The sequence below is a fragment of the Mytilus californianus genome, unplaced genomic scaffold (assembly GCF_021869535.1).
Source record: "Mytilus californianus isolate M0D057914Y unplaced genomic scaffold, xbMytCali1.0.p SCAF_20, whole genome shotgun sequence".
Classification (NCBI taxonomy): Eukaryota; Metazoa; Mollusca; class Bivalvia; order Mytilida; family Mytilidae; genus Mytilus; species Mytilus californianus.
Genome location: NW_026262669.1, coordinates 6223918 through 6246328, shown reverse-complemented (window position 1 = coordinate 6246328; position 22411 = coordinate 6223918). Strand labels below are relative to the sequence as shown.

Genomic DNA, 22411 nt, shown 5'->3' with positions numbered 1-22411 from the left:
GATGGTGGTCGTGGAGGGGAGGAGGGGGTCAGGTCTTCATTTCTATATCTTTTCATTATTTGTGGATCCATTTCTTTCCACTCTTTTATTTTCTGCCAATTGGCCTCTATTCTTTATAGTTCATCACACCTTTAATCTGTTTTCTATATTTTTTGGGTACATTTTTTTCTAGTCTTTACTTGTTGACCATAATTCTCTAAACGAAAAACGAATATGATATACAGCAACAAACGACAACCACTAAATTGTAGGCTCCTGACTTGGGACAGACACATACAGAAAGATTAATATATACAAGGAGTAGGGTTTCTCTTCCTATATGCAGATAGATTTTTTGAAATGTCAAATATATCAATGGTTTATATTTTCACGGAGATAAACCACCGGAAAACCTACCCCCCCCTCACCCCACACTCCCCCCCCCCCCCCCCCCCCCCAGGATCATTCGCCACTGCAACCGAGTCGGTGTTTATTTGTCTCATGTCAGAATTATTTGTGAAGACAGTTGTATAATCATGCAGACATGGCTGAATATTTCTTTATTTTCAACTCACAAGAAACACGCATGTTTTTGTGAATTTATTAAGGTTTCAGATTTGTTTTATTTTAAATCACATTATCAGATAACGACGTCAAAGGAAATAAAAACGACGTCTTATTTTGACTCTTTTTTATCTCAACTTAACGATCATTACTCACATAACGATAGAATATTAAATGGTGAAATTTATATGTTGGATACTATATAATATCAGGATGCTCAATGAATTTGCTGCAATTTATATTTTATCATATCTTAATCGGACCTTAGGCTCTTTACCAGAAACATGGGAGAAGCAGTGTTCAGTTTTAAAAAAAATCAAACATATATTGGTGATATGAATGATTGGAAAGTGTTTTGATTCCTGAAGTTACTAGTAATAGGCCCCCATACCCCTCACCTCACGCGGTATAAGACTTCTAATGGCGGATTTTGAAATTTTCATAAGGGAGGGGGCACTGACTGCCTAAGAGGGGGCCCGCTCTAGTCATGCGTCAGTAATTCCCTAAATCAGCCTCTGACTTATTTTGAACTAGGACCAGTATATCTGTTCCTGTTTTGAAAAATCCCTGACTCTTAGGTTTTCCAAATTCTGAAGAACAGGTGCTTGTTTTTGTATATCGTGTCAACTGCTAAATATGGTGAGACTTTTTATTCACTATATCTGAATATTATACTTAATCACTGACATAACACACTTACTAGAGCAAATTTTTATTATAAATATTTTTATCCTCGTCAAGCTCATAATTTTTCCTGAATGAAAATAAATAGTGGTGTGATAAATAAAACTACGCAAAAATATAAATATCGTTTGATCCGAGCTATCTGAGGGCCGAATTTATCCATTTAAATTTACCTACGCAAGCAGTTAAGTCAAGGGCGCTACAAAATGTGCTAAAATTGGATCTTAAAAAAAGCGGGAAAATTAGCAAAGACTTGCTTTGGAAATCAATCATGGCCTGTACATTAATGCTATGGTAACCTTTATTATTTATAAAAGCTTGTTCGTCATAATCTGTTGAATGATTCCGCACAATAATGTTGCCCGTCTTTAGCATTTTAAAATCAACACTGCTCGGTAAGCGGTAACATACAACGAATAACTCTCGATAAGTGCAATTTCATTCTGTTATCGGATGACTATTATATGTATCCGTTCGATCCTTCACACTGTCATGTCTAATCTGTTTCCAATTTATGTACCAACTCAACTCCTAACACATCTAATGTGTTGTTTTTTTTCAAATCTAAAGAGCTTTCATAGCTGGTCATTGATAAACTCCCTTTTCAGGGGATACATCTCATTTTTCGAGCACACACTAATGTTCGCATTGCTACAGCAGCCATGTTTGATGTTTTAATCATATGATTAAAATTTAATACACCCCCATGAGGTTGATTAAACTAAACGACAGTTTTAGCATTTTTTTACAACGCGTTTAAATTAACGAACAACACACTAATCATATGATTAATTCTAATCCAATGATTAAGAACATTTTACGACTCATTAGCACTATCGACAAGTTGAACAACAGACCCCAGTGGTGATAGTTTCGGCAACCAAATTCAACATTATAATCTTCAAGTAAACTATTGAAGACTCCTTACTCCGTACTCCGTTTTTCTTGGTTTTTTTTGTTTTTAATACTTTAACTCGTGGTGTCAACGTATATTTGTTGTGCGTAATAGAGGTTCCAATGAAAGCTTTGTTATACATAATTGGGCCATAATATCTGTCCCTAGTGAAACTTTCATCATAAAGGAACCTCTATTTCATGACAACAGCACATTATCAGAAAACATGGGCTACAAGATTAGTGCCAACGTTATTAATTTTATGCAAGTAGTCAGGAAATGCAGAATAAAAACAAAACAAGTTGAAAAAAATACCAACTTGACAATTATTAAAACAACAAACGGGTTATTGCTGGTAATTGATATAGGTTGATACATTTTTAAAATTTAACCAATGTAAACATTATTAATAGAGTATAGTGAAAACGTCAAACAGAAAGCCAACTGATTATTGAATTGTGTACTCTTATTGCTTAATAACATGTGCTGAGTTTTAAACGATGTACGAAATGAACCTCTGAAATTTTAAGTTTTCAAAAAAAAACGATAAAACTATATATTTTGCCTAAACATGAAGTCTTTGAGTCTAAGATGAATGATATTTTATTAGTTGTTATTGGCTTTGAACTAGGGGGCGCCTTCAAACTAGTTTAATCCCGCCACATTATGTATGTGTCAGTCCCAAGTCAAGAGCCTGTAATTCAGTGATTGTCATTTGTTGCTATATATTATGCATGTTATATTTGTTTTTCGTTCATTATTTTATGCATTTATCAGGCCGATAGTGTTTTCGTTTGAATTGTTTTGCATTTATCATTTCTGTGTCTTTTATATCTGACTATGCAGTATGGGTTTTGATCATTGTTGAAGGCCGCACGATGACCTTTTGATGTTAATTTATATGTCATTTGGTCTCTTGTGGAGAGTTGTTTCATTGACAATCATGCCATATCTTTTAATTTTTATATTTACAAAAATGTACATTTAATGCAAACGCTTATTTTTCTTTGGGGTCATAACTGATTGCATTGTGACGTCATCAATAAGTTTTTCCTTTTACATTTTTTTAATCAAAACAGACATGAAACGAGATCGTATGATACAAGTTCAAGTCCGTTGCAAAGTTATTTTTTTATATTTTTTCAGTTAAACATCAATATAAAATCAGTTCTTATTCCTGCATGTCTACATTGTCTGACTTAGAGAATATATTGTGTATGATGTGTTGTCAAATAATGTATACAACGTTTATTTCAGCTTTAAACCTCGTTTTTATAACATCACTGTACAACCTGCATCACCTCACACCACAGGTCATGAGACTGATAGTTCACATCTTTGCTGCAATATTCGCTTTGAACGTCCTGGGACGACCCTCCTTGCAGCTAGAGCAATCAGTTCTGGATCTATTTCCAGAGTTCACTAGGTTGAAACAGGATATCAAGTCTGAACTAGCATCTATAAAGTCGAAGCTTCAGAGTAAGAAATGCTCTAATGTTTTAAGAAAATAAGGTTCCAATTCCTTATGACAAAATTGACCATAGAAGCCATTTGATTATGTAAGAATAGTAAGTTAATAGCAAAACTTTTAACGATGAATAGCCATTAAAATTCAGACCCTGTAATTAAATAAGATTTATGACATTGAATGGTCAGTCAACTAGCAAATGGGTTATACTTCACAAATCACAACTTTAATTACCCTTTTATACACAGTGTTTGGTAAATTGGTGTAAGAGCTACGATATTATTAACAACATATATTTTACTTAAATCAACTTGTTCGTATATCTAGCAGAATAGCAACATTTCTCCTTTTTTGAATTATAGTTCTAATATGCAAATTTGAAAACCTAAGCTGATGCGTAGGACAAATTTAACACGTGTTACTGATATTTGATAGACAAATTTAACACATAGTTACTGATATTTGATAGACTAATTTAACACATAGTTATTGATATTTGATAGACACATTTAACACATAGTTACTGATATTTGATAGACAAATTTAACACATTGTTACTGATATTTGATAGACAAGTTTAACACATAGTTACTGATATTTGATAGATAAATTTAACACATAGTTACTGATATTTGATAGACAAATGTCCCTTGAATGAAAAAATGCTGGTGCATGTTTTTTTTTTAGTTAATCAACGTATACATAACAAATACTGTTGATTAATTTGTCACATGAAATTAAGCAACCGACAATCAATCAATACTGTTTATCTTATCAGGTGGACAAGATAAGAGAGTTGCATTTCATGCAAAACTACAACCAAGGGTTGAAATTATGGAGCCTTCAAAGACAGTGGTATTTGATTACGTTATCACAAACATTGGAAGCGCTTATAACAATCGAAATCGGCATTTTACTGCTCCTTATGATGAAGTGTATCTCTTTGTTTCTACATTTCATTCGATGATGATATATAATAGCTATGGTCTACACTTGCAAATGGTCAAAAACAACTATGTTTTATCCGAAGCATCAACTGGCGCAAGTAGTGCTGGAAGCTCAATGAATGCAATAGAATCTTTAAAACGAGGTGATGTTATCAAAATACGGAATAATCCAATTCGTAGAGGAACATTTAAAGAAGGTATGACTTTCTTTTCTGGTTATCTTGTGTATTAAAACCTGAACACAAATAATACACGATTTCCATATGGTTAATTCTAAATTACTTTGATTTATAGTATTGTAACAGTGTAAATTTGCCATTGTCTTAATAAACTTTTGTGAAACCTGTTTTCAGTTATTGCAATTATGCATTCTCAAACATTACAAGACCTGGTATATAAAGGATATACCTTAGCTAATCATAAACGTCATCAACACCATTGCATAACTTTGACAAACCAGCAAAAACAATTTGCCCCATAACATATATGTTAGTCCAATAAACATGATAGACGCAAATCACATCAATTGTAAAATGAGTCATTATAATATTCTATTAGTTCAATTTGCAAAATTCTTTCAGCAGACTATTTTCATACTACCGACTTTTGACTCCAAGTATATTTTCATTTCGACAAGACTCCTGACTCTGATTCCGAAGTATATAATTTGTTGACAGGTAAACTACTCTGTGATGGTACATTGTGGTACTCGGTCAAGTGACAGCAAGTAAAAGAAGTAAAATTAAATTTGCGATTGAAGAATTTTTGTGGGAAAAATTAACAGTTATCTTTTTTCCATACTTGATAAAATCATCGGAAAACAGTCATTTTCCCCTAATTGTACTGACTGCAAGTTGACTTTTTTCATGTATTTCCTCTTAATTGACCAAATACCAGAATGACCTACCACATAGTAGTTTACCTGTCAAACAATTATATATACTCCGGAGTCAGAGTTAGTAATATGAACATATGTTATTAACCCTAATGTCGAATGATTCTTTCTAAACAAATAAAATATATGTCATTACAGATGATTGTTCAAGTGTCAAACTATTAGTACTTAACCTGATGATTAAAGGGTCCTCACAGTTCCACAATGCAATCAAATTGATTAACCTGCTAATAAAAGGATCCTCACAGTTACACAAAACGAACTAAATTACTTATCCTGCTAATAAAGGATCCAAACATTTATACAAAACCAAACTCAAAGTACAATGTACATACTCTGCTAATTAACTACTCTTCACATTTACACAAAAAAAACTCAAAGTACTTACCCTGCTAATTAAAGGATCCTCACAGTCCCACAAACCACACTCAATATGCTCAAAGTACTTACCCTGTTAATTAAATGATTCCCACAGTTATACAAAGATAACTCAAAGTACTTACCCTGCTAATTAGAGGATCATCACAGTTACACAAAACAAAATCAAAGTACTTACCCTGCTAGTTAAAGGTTCCCCACAGTTACACAAACCAAACTCAAAATACTTACCCTAAAGAAAAGAGTCTCCACAATTACACAAACGAAACTAAAAGTACTTACCCTGTGTGGATCTACATAGTGGGTGATATAACAGGAATTACTCAGTTTCTGTTGTATACCTTGATTTGTATCCTCTTAATAGATTTATGAGAATTGAACATCAGCACACTACTGTTGCCTAAATTTGATATCGATCAATACACTTAGTACACGTATAACATACAGCGATGTAATAAACAGTAAAGGAAGACAATATCTTAAAATGCGTCTAGAGAAAACTTTGCAGATAAACAGTTTTGCTTTTACATTGCGACTTTTTTTTTATTTTAAGAACAGACGCAGTGAAAAGTAAAGTAACAAACATACTGAATTGAAAATGGAAAGTTCTTTATAAAATGGCAAAATCAAAAGCTCAAACTCATCTAACGAATGGAAAACAATTATCATATTCCTGACTTGGAACAGGTATTGAAAATGGTGGGTTAAACCTGGTTTTATAGCTAGCTAAACCTCTCACTTCTATGACAGTTGCATTGCATTCCATTATATTGACAACCATATGTTAGCAAAACAAATAGACATTATAGGAAAAACCGTAAAAAAATGGGGTACAGTAGTCAACATCTAAAGCATTATAAAAACAAATAACTGTTTCAACAAACAAACACAAAAGGGCATGTAGACAAAGTGCATAGAAGAAATAAAAGACATGAACTCAAAATTGACCATAGCACAATTACAGAATGGCAGGATGTATAAGTACCCAGCCACGTAATAAGTATATAAACAAAAATAGACTAAACAGTAAAGGTTACAAATATACAAGGACAATGAAAAAGAAAACTTTAACACGTAATTAAGATGATAAACAACGTCAGTACCTATAATCTATTCTTCGAGACCATTATGAATTATTTGTGATGGAATATTTATAAACACGGTCTTGGTATCTTTCAAGGAACTCTTTTAGAAAAAGGACGAGACGTTCTTCGACATAACCTTGCCTCATCAACTTTCTGCTCAGACACTGCTGACGTTTGATAAAGTCTAAGTAGCAGTGGCAAGCTCTTGAATAGCGAATGAGTTGGGAATAGATATCCCATATGTAGGTGAAGTATACTGCTGCCAAGGTTGGGAAAATTTATAATTTCAAAATTAAAATCGTCTCGCTTGTCATAGATTCTGGTATGGAGATGACCGTTTATGTCAAATTCGAGGTATAAGTCTTAAAATGAAGCAGAGGAAGCCGTGTCTGATGTTTCATTAATTTCTAGTTATGGAGGATATGTTAATGGAACTCAATCAGAAAAATGTGGATTGTTAATATTTATTAAGTCTTTTTTTCTTTAATGGTTGAGCTAATTATGTTGTTATGCTAAAAATTGTTTTTTATATACCAGTGAATACGCTTTTTTAACTGATGATCAGGCTTTCTTCATTCGTTTTTATCAGTGACTTCGCTTAGTTAACTGGTGATCAGGCTTTCTGCATCGATGATTATCGTCCGTTTAGATGTCGTTCTTCATATCGTTATTCATTCGGTTAACAACTGTTTATCCTGTGCGGACTTGTATTATCTTTTAGCTTTTCATTCATCGTACATCAGGTGGTATCATATAGTATGATATTGCAACTTTTCGATTCCAGTTCAACAAGAATCTAGAGTTATCGAATTAAGGACACGATTCAATGTTATATATAGAGAAAAAGAACAACAGTCTGCTGCTTGATTTGGAAATAAATATCTACTGGAACAAATGTTGATTTACATTTTGATTTCCGATTACAACATACCACTTGTCTCTGGTATCATATAGTATGATATTGCAACTTTTCGATTCCAGTTCAACTATAATCTAGAGTTATCGAATTAAGGACACGATTCAATGTTATATATAAAGAAAAGAACAACAGTCTTCTGCTTGATTTAGAAGTAAATATCTACTGGAACAAATGTTTATTTACATTTTGATTTCCGATTACAACATACCACTTGTCTCTGGTATGTTTTACTATGTCAAATGTCCGGATTTGTTTACATTTGTATGCGAGTTAGTCTAACGTTTAGTCAAATATTCATCATGAGGAGAAAAACGATGTAAACCAATTCCTTTTGTATAAAGTGAAATTCTATATTCCAAGTCACACTATTGCTTGTTATGATAATAATATCATGCTGGTTGAACATCGTGCGCTTCGTAAATATTCTAATCAAAACACAGCAGCGACAGAAATCTATTATTTCCAAATGTTTTATTTTATGTTTTTAGGAATGAAGGTTTTCACTTTGAGGGTTTTTCCTTAGACACTTACTAAAATATGTCCAATATAACGAGCACAATTTACGATGTTATAATGTATATATTACTCTATTTATCGTTATTTCATGTTTTTTATGCGTAAGACGTTTGTAATATTTTTAGTAAATCATTGGTGCGTGACATCATTATTAAACACGTCCTTCAATGTTTGTACGTAGAAAAACCTTAAAAGAAAAATAGAATGTTTGCATGACTTGCCGAATTGTCATCAATCGATAAGTTCATGACATGAACTATTAGGGACCAAAATGTATAGATAATTATTCTGAAACTCTTGTTAGCAGTACAAATCTTAGACTGACCAAGCTATGCGGTCGCATGATAACCCAAATGCATTTGTGTCGACTGATCGTATCTTCAGCCTATAAACTAAATTTTAAATATTTTACTTTGCAATACCAATAAAAAATGTCATAGTGAATTTAAAGATCGACGAACAAGAGTTGAACTGTTCATCTTTATGACTTATAGTTGGTGTCGGTTTAAGTTAGGACTTATATGTTTGTGATCCTTGGGTTAAGCTGTACAGGAACACTCGACGAACAGGAGTTGAACTGTTCATCTTTGTGAATTATAGTTGGTGTCGGTTTAAGTTAGGACTTATATGTTTGTGATCCTTTGGTTTAGCTGTACAGGAACACTCGAAGAACAAGAGTTGAACTGTTCATCTTTGTGAATTATAGTTGGTGTCAGTTTAGTATAGGACTTATATATTTGTGATCCTTTGGTTTAGCTGTACGGGAACACTCGCCCACCTGTAAATGTATCACAGATTCATTTGAATCATTAAATACAAATTTCCTGTTTTCAAAAATATGTTTGAGAGAATATATCTATAATTGATTTGAAAACATGAATATTTGCAATGAAATCTAAAGTTTAATATTCATGTACTGTACATATTATTTTGGGTTCATAAAGTGTCTGATCATACAACGCCCGTTAGTGTCGTTGAAAGTGTTTTTTTTTGTAGATTCTGTATCATATGTACAATATGGAGAGTTGGACAAAACATCGTACAGGTATATTAATAAATAACAGCATGGTACACCTAAATAAGCAATATCCAATAAATAACAGAAGACGAACATTTAAGAAGATTGATTTGTTTAGAAAACAGGATTGCAGTGACGGAACCCAAGGAAAAACACAAAGACTGAAAAACGTATCTCCACAAGGTGTCAAAAATAGTAGTTAACAAATGTTAACAATTACCCTCACAAATGAAAGAACAAATGAAAGAAAACACGTGTGCTATCATAACAATAAATCGATAAAAGACAACCAAGTCGTAAACTCATGTGCCACGAAATGAAATAATTTTCTAAATCTACTAGTTGGTCAATAATTATGCATTCATATCAGTAAATAACAACATGGCAGATATTACATAATTTTAGGTTGTTATAAAATGGATAGTTGTAACAACCTTGACTAACAAGGATGAAACTACTACTGTGGGTAACAACCTTGATTACCCAGGATGAAACTACTACTATGGGTGTTTAACGACCTTGACCACCAATTAGGGCGATGACATTACTATTAGGGGGTTATTTAACGACCTTGGCTACCAATTAGGGTGACGACACTACTACTAGGGGATGTTAAGCGTCCTTGACTACCCATCAGGGCGATGACACTTCTACTAGGGGGTGTTTAACACCTTGACTAGGCTTTGAATCGTTATGCCATATGTACTTAGCCTCACCTAATAAATTAGACATTTTTGCGGATCAATTTTTATTACAGAAGTGGAATTCATTTTCTTTTAGCAATAAATCATACATCAGTTTGTTTTATGATTTTATAGTTACGATGTCAGAGGCTTATAATTAATTGTTCAGATTATGTTTAAAGAATACGTATATGATATTATTATAAGTGTGGGCTAAAATAAACATAAACAATGGGGAAATTTAAGCTTAACTATTTGCACTACATCAAAGCGTACAGGAATAAACTTTCCAAATAGTTGTAGGATCTAAGAATGTGTCAGTTGTTTGCATTTAACCAAATACCTCTATGTATTTGTCAATAGTATGTTTCTTTAGGGAGTCTTTTTACGTTTTACCAAATTCTTGTTTGGAAATCGTAATATTTTCTTCATTGATTGACAATATCAATTGCGCTTCAAATAGTTTTTGTTTTCAAGCTCTTTTATTTTTTCTTACTGAATTACAAAATATGAACATTGCTTAAAGGTATCGTCGATTTGTTGAAAAAAGAAAAATATCTCTCTTTTACTTGATTCTTTGTGATAAAACTTTCTGTTAAATTTCGCTTTTATGAGTAAACCACTTGTCTATCTTGTTCCCATTTATAATCAATAGAGAGTTACATAAAAACAATTTACGAATTAATCATTAAACATAGAAGAAATTACATCAGTTTGGAAATAAATCAACCTTTAGGAATTTTCTTAACTTTTTGACTAAACAAACTGAATATTAAATGATATCAAATTGCCTTGATTTACCTTGTCAACGTTCAGACTTTTTATAAAAACTCTAAAAGTCCATCAGTACATTTTTTTGCATTATGTTTTTTCTATTTTATTAGCTAGTCCATTAAATAGAAGAAAACAAACTTTTGATATAGGACATATTTATATAGTCACGTGAATCATGCGTGCCTCTAAGGTGAAACAGTTGTCGTGCAATGAACGTATTTGATATTTCCTGACGTCGAACAAGTTGTTTTGTTGTTACAGTTGTTTCTAATAGTAAACGAATCAACACGGGATCCTTCTAACCAGGCACACACACATGACGTCTGACCTAGTTGACGTGCTTGCGCGAATAATTGTGTCGATGTAATATTTGAACCACTCTGCCTGCACAGATTGACAGCCTTATTACAGGTGAAGTTTTCAGTAACGCTTCCAAAGAGAGGTATGTTGATAAGTCTGCCTGAAAAACAGAAAACATAATGTTACAATTAATGTATGTTTATATAGTAACGCCATGTTTCCGATTTTGCCGAACATTTAGTGTTTTTGATATAACGTGTTTACAAATTTTGAATGAGTTCATTTATCATAGTCTCAATAAATTTGTTAGAAATTGTTCAGGTTAACAGATTCTGTTTAAAATCAAACTGTTAACAAAATGATCGAATCGAATGATAAGGTTTAGGTTGCCACTTTTGTGTCTCCTTGAATATTTTAAAAAAGTATTATGTACTATGAAATAACATCAGTTACATATTCATAAGACATAAGTATTTTTGAATTCTGATGGCATTAAGGCTTCAAAGTTCATATATTTACTGCATAACAGCAACAACTGCCAAACAAAAGCCTCATTTTGAGATCTTAGCATGAATATTTAGACAGCTCTACCAACAAATATATTTTGTCACAAAATGTATGTTATAAAGATATCTATGTGTGTAAAGGTCGTAACATTTCCAAAATAAATTGCTTATAATTCTGTTATCATACATAAAATAATTAAACCCTTTAAGATGTTTTAGGATCACATTCGGTTTTTAGTAGCGATCGTGTTTCTTAGTCTACGTTTTTCTATGAAGTGTTTTGGACACTGCGGTTTGTATTTTCGTCATTTTTGTTTTTTGTCATCGCTTCCTCAGTTTTTTTTGGACTCAAAGAGTTTTGAATGACCCTTTGGTATCCTTTACTGTTTTGTACTAGAGAAATGCTGCAGGAATTTGAACAATATATTATAGTTTCAAATAACAAAAGAAATTATACTCACCACAAAACAGGCCATTGTAGTAACTCTGGGACCCAACAGGACATGCTTCACATTGTTTTGTCATTTCTGAGTAATACTGTTTGTTCTTAGGACAACACAAATCTCCATTTGATCTCTGTTTGCGTATGCTAGTGGATGTAACGCGTCTTCTGATTGCCTGACGTTGTTTTGTATATCAGCTCATAGACATAATTTTGTCATGTGACAGTGACGTCATCAACGTTTTTTCATGGTTTACTCCGGTTTAAAATGGAATTTAGAATTAAATTATAAGAAATGACTGTAATATTTTTTCTGTCTATTCGAAATAACATAAAAAATGTGGTGCACACTTTAAAATAACCCGCTACGCGGGTTATTCAGTGTGCACCACATTTTTGATGCTATTTCTTCATAGACAGAAAAAATATTACAGTCATTCCTTAAATAGATGCAAGCAAGTGATGAGTAATAAGTTATAGATATAAGCAATTGGTGAGTAATAAGTTATAGATATAAGTATTTAAATAATAATAAGTCATAGGTATAAGTAATTAGTTATACATGTAGATGTAAGCAATTGGTGAGTAATTAGTTATAGATATAAGTATTTGATAAATAATAAGTCATAGGTATAAGCAATATGTTCCCGTCTGTAACACCCTTTTATAGGTCTTGTTTGTTACATTCGTGTGCAATCTTCTTGATTCCCTCCTGCGTTTGGTATTTTACACCTCCTTTTTATCACAATTGTATCGGTATCATGTGCTTGTGGTTCATCCCTACAATTAAAAGCACATTCAATGTCCGTTTTTTGTTCTGTCAAAGATTTATTTCATGAATGACCTTCATTTTGCATATACAATACCAATAATGAGGAAAGCCAAAAATTGTCTTAATTGTAATACCAAATCATCATTCTATCAGGAATTAACAGATTAATCAAAAATATATAGTGTTTAGGGTAAGTTTCATATCAGGTTAATAGGTTAGAAATGCTGAACATATAGCGAAGTAAGTCGTCTGTTATTTTAGAGTAATTGTTAAAAGGTATTTTTATTATGCATGCATTTTACATCATCAGATATATTAACTAGATATAATACATGGACGCTAATACTGTCTATTTTCATTAAATGGAATAATCATCAATACCCAGATTTATTCGGAACACACCTTAAAGTAGTAATCATTTGACATGTTAATATGTTGTTACTTAAGACGTCAAATAATGTAGGGCCCATAATTTAGATCGCCAGGTTTAGTTTTTGGTTTAATTAGTCTCCGAATCGTACATGCATGAACACAGACTCCCGTTCAATCAACAAGGTGTTTCGATCGGCATTGATGTTAACCTGTTTTACACAGAAACACGTGAGACTGTTATTTGTTGACTGAGCCTTGTATTTCGGGATGTTGGGATAATCACGATAACATGTCAGTTAGACATCTCCCGTATCTTTCCTACAGCAACACCAGGATTATTTATACATTATAAACATAGTACCTGTCAACGTTACATTTCCACGGTAATTGGTGGCAAATGTTAGCTGTGCATTATATATACCTTGAGATTTCTCTTTTCTGTCGTTGCAAAGGTCGACATGGATCAACATAGCAGAACTTGATACCAATTTTTAGAGGAACATCTGTGACTGGTTTATCTAGATGAAGTTGTTCATATCCCTCCACTCGTAAATTAAACTTTGAATAAATGGACGGTAGCAGTATACTGTTGTCTTTTTCATCTGTAAAGCAAATATGTTTGTTGAAAGGTTGAGCTATAAGTAAATATACCAGTGTGCATTGTACATGCATAAGGTAAACACATGTTTAATGTAACTTTGCCGTAAAGCGTGCAATAAGTTAAATATGATATACTGGCATACATGTATAAAATGAAAAATGCATTAGAAAAAAAAAACTATAAAGAGTTAACACAATGAAAATGTCTGATGTTATTTGCATAGTGTTTATCGATGACTATTCGGTAATGTCATGATGAGAATAAGGTATGCTGATAACAGTTGCATTGTGTTTACCGATGACGATGCGGTAATGTCATGATAAGAATAAAGTATTCTGATAATAGTTGCATTGTGTTTACCGATGCCGATGCGATAATGTCATGACTCATGATGATAATTGCTTTTTTGCATTGTGCTTATCGATGTTGATGTGGTAATGTCATGATGAGAATTGCTATTTGCATTGTGTTAATCAATGATGATGCGGTAATGTCATGATGAGAATGAGGTATGCTGATAATAGTTGCACTGCGGTAATGTCATGACTCATGATGATAATTGCTTTTTGCATTGTGTTCATCGATGTTGATGTGGTAATGTCATGATGAGAATAAGGTATGCTAATAATAGTTGCATAGTGTTATTCGATGACGATGCGGTAATGTCATGACTCATGATGATAATTGCTTTTTGCATTGTGTTTATCGATGACGATGCGGTAATGTCATGACTCATGATGATAATTGCTTTTTGCATTGTGTTTATCGATGTTGATGTGGTAATCTCATGATGAGAATGAGGTATGATGAAAACACTTTGAACAAGATAAAAAAAATATCTAATTGCAAAATACAAAAAGGATTTCAAATAAGTAACAATATAAGTATTTAATTTCTTGCATTTAATAAGGACAGATAGATTAATGTTTATAATAATGTCCAAAATTGTCTAAACCCAAGGTTGCTGTCTGATTTGCTTGTATCCTATATCTCGGTTTAGTCATTGTAAATCGCAAATGAAAATGCAAATAAAAATTAGAATTACTTATTGAATTAGGGCATATCTTTTGAAAATATGATCGTTCGTTCCTGCCACACACCCGGTATGGATTGGGTATTCTTTGCTGAAGGCAACTGGAACCGTGACCTTCTGTGTATGATATCTTTAGGCGGTTGGTCATTTGTTTGAGCGGTGATATGATGTAATTTGTCTAAGCATCTTGAAACAATTTGTTGTCGAAGTTCTTTGGGGTGACTTGCACAAGTACCTAATAAAGAAAATAATTTAGTAAAGTTGGAAAACATAGTCAAAACAAACTATGACAATCATTCCTATCTAAATAGTTAAGAATTTTACTCAGACACTATTTTCCAATAATGCTGGAAATTTGGATTGATCTTAAATACAATATCCTGTAAACATGTAAACCAGGAAGTAGAACATACTTAATACGTTTTACATGTTTTACCACGAATTGATTGACCGATACGATGTGATTGTATAAAAGGTCAATAAAGACATGATTACACGGATTGATTGAATAGCAGTTGTTGGCTGATATGCAAATTGACCGAGTGTGTCCTATTCACGATTGTGATACTTTGACAGGTGATGAAAACATGAAAGTTAACGGTTATACAGTTGACGCACTCAGGAATTGTCTAGTCGTTAATGAATTTATTGTATGATTACAAATGCGGATGCGATAGATGACACACCTTTCAAATGACCCATTTTTAAGTTGCATATCATCGTGTAACAACGACCCCTATTTGAAAGTCTTGTTTTAAAAGACAAATGAGAATATTAACATCTAAATCATGTAAACTGAAAATGAAGTCAAACAGGTTAAAAAGTAGATGATTTTATTTTTTGTTTGGTTTGCAGATGGATTGACGATTTACGAAATGTTGGTATAATAATATATATAACACATAGTCAAAAAAAATAATGTTATTCATAAATTAGTTTGGTAAGTTTTGTAAATTCAAACACTGTTAATCGTTAATTGCTAATTGTTGAGTAATGTACACAAATGAGAAATTGGTTATTGGGATTTTAGAAAATACTGCATAAAAACAATGTTATCAGCATTTACAATGTAACTTTGTTTCGGAACCTATCCGATTGCAATTTCACAGTGATGAAACAAAGCAAAAATTATTGGATTTATTGTAAGTAATTAAACTATTTACCGGACGAGCGTTTTTGCTAACAATCAGCATATATATTTCAAACCCAGCCAGATAAAAGCTATGACCTCTTTGTGATGGTAAAATTTTAGCATGCTGCATCCACCAGTTCGTTTCTGGACTTGGAATAGAACAGTTTTAGCACGGAATAACATTGAAAGGTCTAACCAAGAATAGTCGCAAGTTTTGTTCGTCCTTTTTGTTGACACTGTTATAAATTTCAATTCAGCATGACATTAACTGTCTCTTGATGCTAATAACTTGTCAATTTCTGTAGCCAATCCGTTAAATAACTATGGCTTTCGTCCCTGCTTATATTCTAAAATGTTACACAGCATTTGAACATTAGTTGTCCGTAAATTATTGTACGACATCGATGAAACTGCCAATAAGGTTGTAATAGTGTCAATGGATAAACCACTTGGATGCTGAGCCTTTGGACTTTCTCCAAGAATTTTAAAGGTTTGTATCTGAGTGAGGCTTCACATTAATTTGCCATTGTTTCAAAAAGGTCAACCTGAAGGTCGTATACTTCTATTTGTGTTGCTACCAATTGTTCGGCCGTTATTTTAGCTTCATGACACCTGCCAGTTGCACCATAATTCCTCTTATTGTGTTTGCAGCTATACTACTTGTGGAAGCAATGCCCTCGCATATTTCTGCGATAAATAGTGCCCAATACGAACTTAGTTTGGCTAGATCATCTTTAGGGGAATAAGAAGTATAGTCTCTCAAAAAAATGAATTGCATAGTTTCATACCCATTGTCATTATCTTGCCAACATTATTTGCAATTTCAGTGCTGTAATCCACAAGCTTATGAAAATTAACTGCATTCCCAATGGCATGAGTTAAACGTCTAGATGCTTCCGCTATTTCTGTCGAAACTCAAAAATATCGTCGGAATTCTCAATATCAGTCAGCCATTTAAATGTATTTGCAGCCATTGCCATTCGCAATGCCATCTTTAATACGACTTTAAGTAAATCTTCCAAGGCACTACCAATGTAAATAACTAGTAACTTTCTTAGTTTTACCTTGAGTTCATCTACATATTTGACAAATCTTTTTTGATAGTCTGCAATTCTACCTTTAAGATAGCCAACGTCCGCATCTAGCTTAGCTTTTTGGTACGAGGCTACTTTCTTGAAGCATGTTCCAAGTTGTTGAAATCGGTGTTGTACATCATTTTTGATATCCATAGCAGCAACTTGTATACTGACTACATTCTTCTCTGCTAGATCTTTTATTTGAATTCCTTTTAAGCTTTTTATATAATCCCGAATTTCAATATCTGAAACCAAAAACTTGCGAGGTAAAACATCAGCGTTACCTGTCCCAAAGGTTTGAAGGTACACACGGAGCTCGTTAAATACCTTGGCGCATGAGTAAATCAACCATTTGAATGATGGGAATAGTATAATGTAATCACATGGTGAATACTGACTTTAAGGAAGTATCTTTAATAGTTTGACAGCTAGCGATCAATTTTGTAAAAATTTACATATAAGATATATTACACTTCTAACTGGATAAAATGCTTTTAAGACACAATCCTATCGAGTTCCATTTAAAAAATTAACGTGACAAATGTAAACCACCAATTTAAAAATAACACGTGTTTCATGAAAGTGCCTTAGAAATGTAAACAATGGACAAAAATGAAATGTGACTGTTGATTGCTTAATGTCCAGTGGCAAATATTTTCTGCATATGTAGAGCAAACATAAAGATTGCAATTAGTTTTGTACAGATAAATGCATTGTACTAATATACTGCAGTGATGCCTAAATATCTTAATAATGTTTCAGGGTATTGCATGGACGGTTTCCTGCAAGAGTAGTTTTTGAGCTTTTAAAGAAAAACTGTTCCATTTTTACAACAAAACAAAAGGAAGGTTCCTGCAATAATATCGATTGGATTTATTCTTAAACCACACGTGATTATTTTATAAATCGCTATTGTATAACGGTGGACACAAATAAGCATTCATAAAAGGGGACGATTTGGCTTCATTTGAAACGTTTGTGCGATTATGAAAAGGACAAGTTGGTGTTCATTGACGTCTTGACATATAGACTAGTCTGGGGGTATGGACATGTGTCTGAGTGTTATATACAATGTACATACATATAATACTCCTTACTTTGGAGCACTCAATGTGCACTTTAAACATACATGTAGTGTATACATAATTATTAATATGAAGAGAAAAAGGAGTACACAAATGCTATATATATATGTATTTTAACAAACATTTCTTCACTACATAGTTTTTTAACAGGTTTGGTAAAATCATATATTCGAAGTATTGCTTCATGCAGACTTATAGCTATAATGGATGATAATGTTGTATTGGCAAAGTTGCATGGACGTATTAGGGTACAATGGACTATTCCAGAAATAGTTCACCCCCATCTTTTTTTTAAGGAAGAGCCTGGAATTACAGATAATTGTGTTTATTCTCTAGCCCTATGGAAGACGCTGGATTTCCAGTACTTTTTGCAAAATGGAATGGTATGGAAAATTCCGACACGGGATTGTTTGTTTACAAATAATAATGTCACGTGATAATGATTATGTAATGATGTCAAATTAATTATTCTAGAACATCGTCCGCCATCCTTTTGGGTGCATACAAAATTTCTCATCATAAGCCACTTATCTTGTATAGACTTGAACAATGTGAATTAAAACATGACATGAAAATATATGTTCAAGGTTACACGTTAAATACAAAGATATAGCAAACACAGATTATTCAGAAATTATGTTGATCAGTGACCCAAAAATTGTTAAGATTCACATTTCATTTTTGTCCATTGTTTACATTTCTAAGAAATGGGATTGTTACTTAAGCAGTCGAAGGTCGACAGAACCCAAATCTGATACAAATCAATTCTAAATAATCCTCACCAAAATTATTGAAAATAGAAAGATTATGTCTAAGAAGATCATTGACATGCCTCATTCATTGATTTATGGATTTATGGCGCGATAGATTCTTACTTACTTTCGATTTGTATAACAAAATTGTATAGAATGTCATTAAACAATATTTCAGTGTTAAAATGTGAACATACATAAGCATAGCATACGTATTATATATATATCTTTGTCAAGGTTAATATTTTACCTCAACAAAGTACTTCACTTAAGAATTATATTTGAGCGGAGTAAATGTATTAATAGCATTTTAATTTGTGAATCTTTTGAATCACAGTACAAGTTGAACCAATCAGCGGAATTTATAATTTTGGGCATACTTATTTTTAATGCAGTTTTTTGCACACTTAAGTAAGAAATATAAAAAATGGAATGCTGATAGTAGATATAACAGGTGGATCGGGGTTCTGTGTATTCAAATTATGTGTACAACTCTCCTTACTCTTTGAATTTCTAAAGATTTTGCGACCTGCATCGTTCACCAAGATTAATATTTTATTATAAAGTATAGTAATTATTCATATCTTATAAGCTAGAGGCTCTAAAGAGCCTGTGTCTCTCACCTTGGTCTATGTGCATATATATCAAACAAAGGACACCCTCCAACATTGTAGACGAGAATAGACTTCATGACGAAAATCTCTATTTTTTTTATCTTGTATGACTGATCTTTTAGTCTGTTTAGTTTCTCTCTATCTTCTTGAGTTTTTGCTCAAAACACAAAAGAGAGTAAAACAATCCTCATGTAAGGGCAATCACTTTTATGAAGAGTGACAGTCTACTAACTATATCGGCAAGATTTGACTTTTTAATGGAGCTTACCTTGCTGATCATTTTTGTGATTAAAAGTGTTTATTAATCTATTAAAACTTAAATCATATAAGGCATAACAGAAAAAAAACATGTTTCTCTCTAAATATCATAGTTAACATGATAATAGGCAAAAATGAAAAAAAATGGTGAAATTTGTTATTTATTGGCTATAACTCCTATAAGAATTTGTCTAATAGTTTTGACGTATATAAACAATTGGTAGAGCTCATAATTATGAACATTTTTGCTCCTTTCAGATTTTCTCTATTTATAACGGTTCAAATAATAATAGACAAACCTTGCATAGTACCCCTATGTCTTATTTTTAGCCATGCCTGCCATCTTGGTTGACAGGCGAGGTAATTGGACACATTTTTTAAACTACCTACCATAATGATGATTGTGGCCAAGTTTGGTTAAATTTGTCTCAGTAGGTTCAGAGGAGAAAATTTTTGTAAAAGATTACAAAAATTTACCAAAAAATTGTAAAAAATTTACTATAAAGGGCAATAACTCCTTAAGGGGTCAATTGACCATTTTGGTCATTTAACTTATTTGTAGATCTTACTTTGCTGAACATTATTGCTGTTACAATTTATCTCTATCTATAATAATATTCAAGATAATAACCAAAAACTGCAAAATTTCCTAAAAATTACCAATTCAGGGACAGCAACCACACAACGGGTTGTCTGATTTGTCTAAAAATTGCAGGGCAGATATATCTAAACCTGATGAACATTTTATCTCATGTCAGATTGCTCTAAATGCTTTAGTTTCAGAGATATCCGCCAAAGTCTGCATTTAACACCTATGTTCTATTTTTAGCCATGTCGGCCATCTTATTTGGCGGGCCAGGTCATCGGACACATTTTTAAAACTAGATACCCTAATATATATTAATATGGTTAAATTTGTTTCAGTAGTTTCAGCGGAGAAGATTTTTGTAAAAGATTATTGCTGTTTACAGTTTATCTCTATCTATAATAATATTCAACCAAAAACTGCAAAATTTCCTTTAATTTCCAATTCAGGGTCAGCAACCCAACTACAGGTTGTCCGATTTGTCTGAAAATTTCAGGGCAGATAGATCTTGACCTGATGAACATTTTTAGTCATGTCAGATTTGCTCTTAATGCTTTGGTTTTAGGGAAATAAGCCAAAATCTACATTTAACCCCTATGTTCTATTTTTAGCCATGGCGGCCATCTTGGTTGGTTGGCCGGTTCATCGGACACATTTTTTAGACTAGATAATTGATGATTGAGGCCTAGTTTGGTTAAATTTGGCAAGGTAGTTTCAGAGGAGAAGATTTTTGTAAAAGTTAACTGACGACGACGACGACGACGGACGACGGACGCCAAGTTATAAGAAAAGCTCACTTGGCCTTTCGGCCAGGTGAGCTAAACAGTAATTATCTTAAGGCATTCATATTGACTGATTGCAAATGACGTTGCATTATTTCTGATCTAAAAGAAGAAATATTGGCATTTTAATCAATGCAAACAAAATTGTAGTATCTTTCCCCTGAAAATCAGCATATTTTATGAAATACAGTCAATCCTGATGTACATGAAGTACTAAAATCAAATGGCGGTTCATGATTTCTATTAAAATAAAGACATAAGTGCATTCTTATTCAACACAAACAAAAGTTTAAGTATTTTCATCCTTATAGCATTACAATTTTATCAATTTTCATTATTTTATGAAATTATAGCAATAAAAAACTTATCCTGAGGCCTTTGAAATAACCAGTTACAAATAACATTGTATTTTTTTCATTAAAAAACCAATTTTGTTAATTTTAAACTACATTTGTATGCGAACAACATTTTAGTATCTTTTCTCTGATATTCATTTAACTTTGTGAAAAACAACCTTTCCTGATGTAGAAAAAGTACAAAACAACAATGACTATCAATAATATATATTCAAATAAAGGAGTGATTGCATTCTTATTCAACAAAAACAAAAGTTTTTGCATATTTATCCTTATATTATTCACATTTAAAAAAAAACAAAAAATACTCACAGGCATTTAAAATGACTTATTGCAATTAACATTGCATTAGTTTGAATATAAAGAAGAAATATTTGCATATTTAAATAATGCGAAAATCATTTTAGTATCTTTTCTCTGATATATATCATAATTTGTAAAAAAAAAATCCTGATGTACAAAGAGTACTACATTCTAATGGCGGTTCATAATTTCTATTACAATAAAGAAATTATTACATTCCCATTCAACACAAACAAAAGTTTAAGTATTTTCATCATAATATCATTACAATTTTATCAAAAAAGAACTTGCACTGAGGCCTTTGATTAAACTAGTTACAAATAACATTGCAATTTGTTGGATATAATAAAAAAAATATTGGTAATTTTAAACAATGCACTGCTAACAACATGTTAGTTTCTTTTCTCTGATATTCATTAAATTTTGTGAAAAACAACATTTTCTAATGTACAAAAAGGACAAAAAAATATTGGCATTTTTAATCAATGCAAACAAAGTTTTAGTATCTTTTCCCCAAAATTTAGCATATTTTATGAAAAACAATCCATCCTGATGAACAAAAAGAACTAAAATCCAATGGCGGTCGATAATTTCCATTAAAATAAAGAAATGGTTGCATTCTTATTTAACAAAAAC

The 22411-nt window shown here is 32.2% G+C and overlaps 1 long non-coding RNA gene across 1 annotated transcript in view; it reads left to right on the top strand.

Annotated features, from left to right (window-relative positions):
- LOC127731628 (uncharacterized) overlaps positions 1-4432 on the top strand; it is a 37007-nt gene extending 32575 nt beyond the window's left edge. The window contains exons 2-3 of the long non-coding RNA XR_007995644.1: positions 3380-3601; positions 4369-4432. This is a non-coding gene — a long non-coding RNA (uncharacterized LOC127731628). The remainder of the gene's footprint in view (positions 1-3379; positions 3602-4368) is intronic.
- Positions 4433-22411: the final 17979 nt, after the last annotated feature.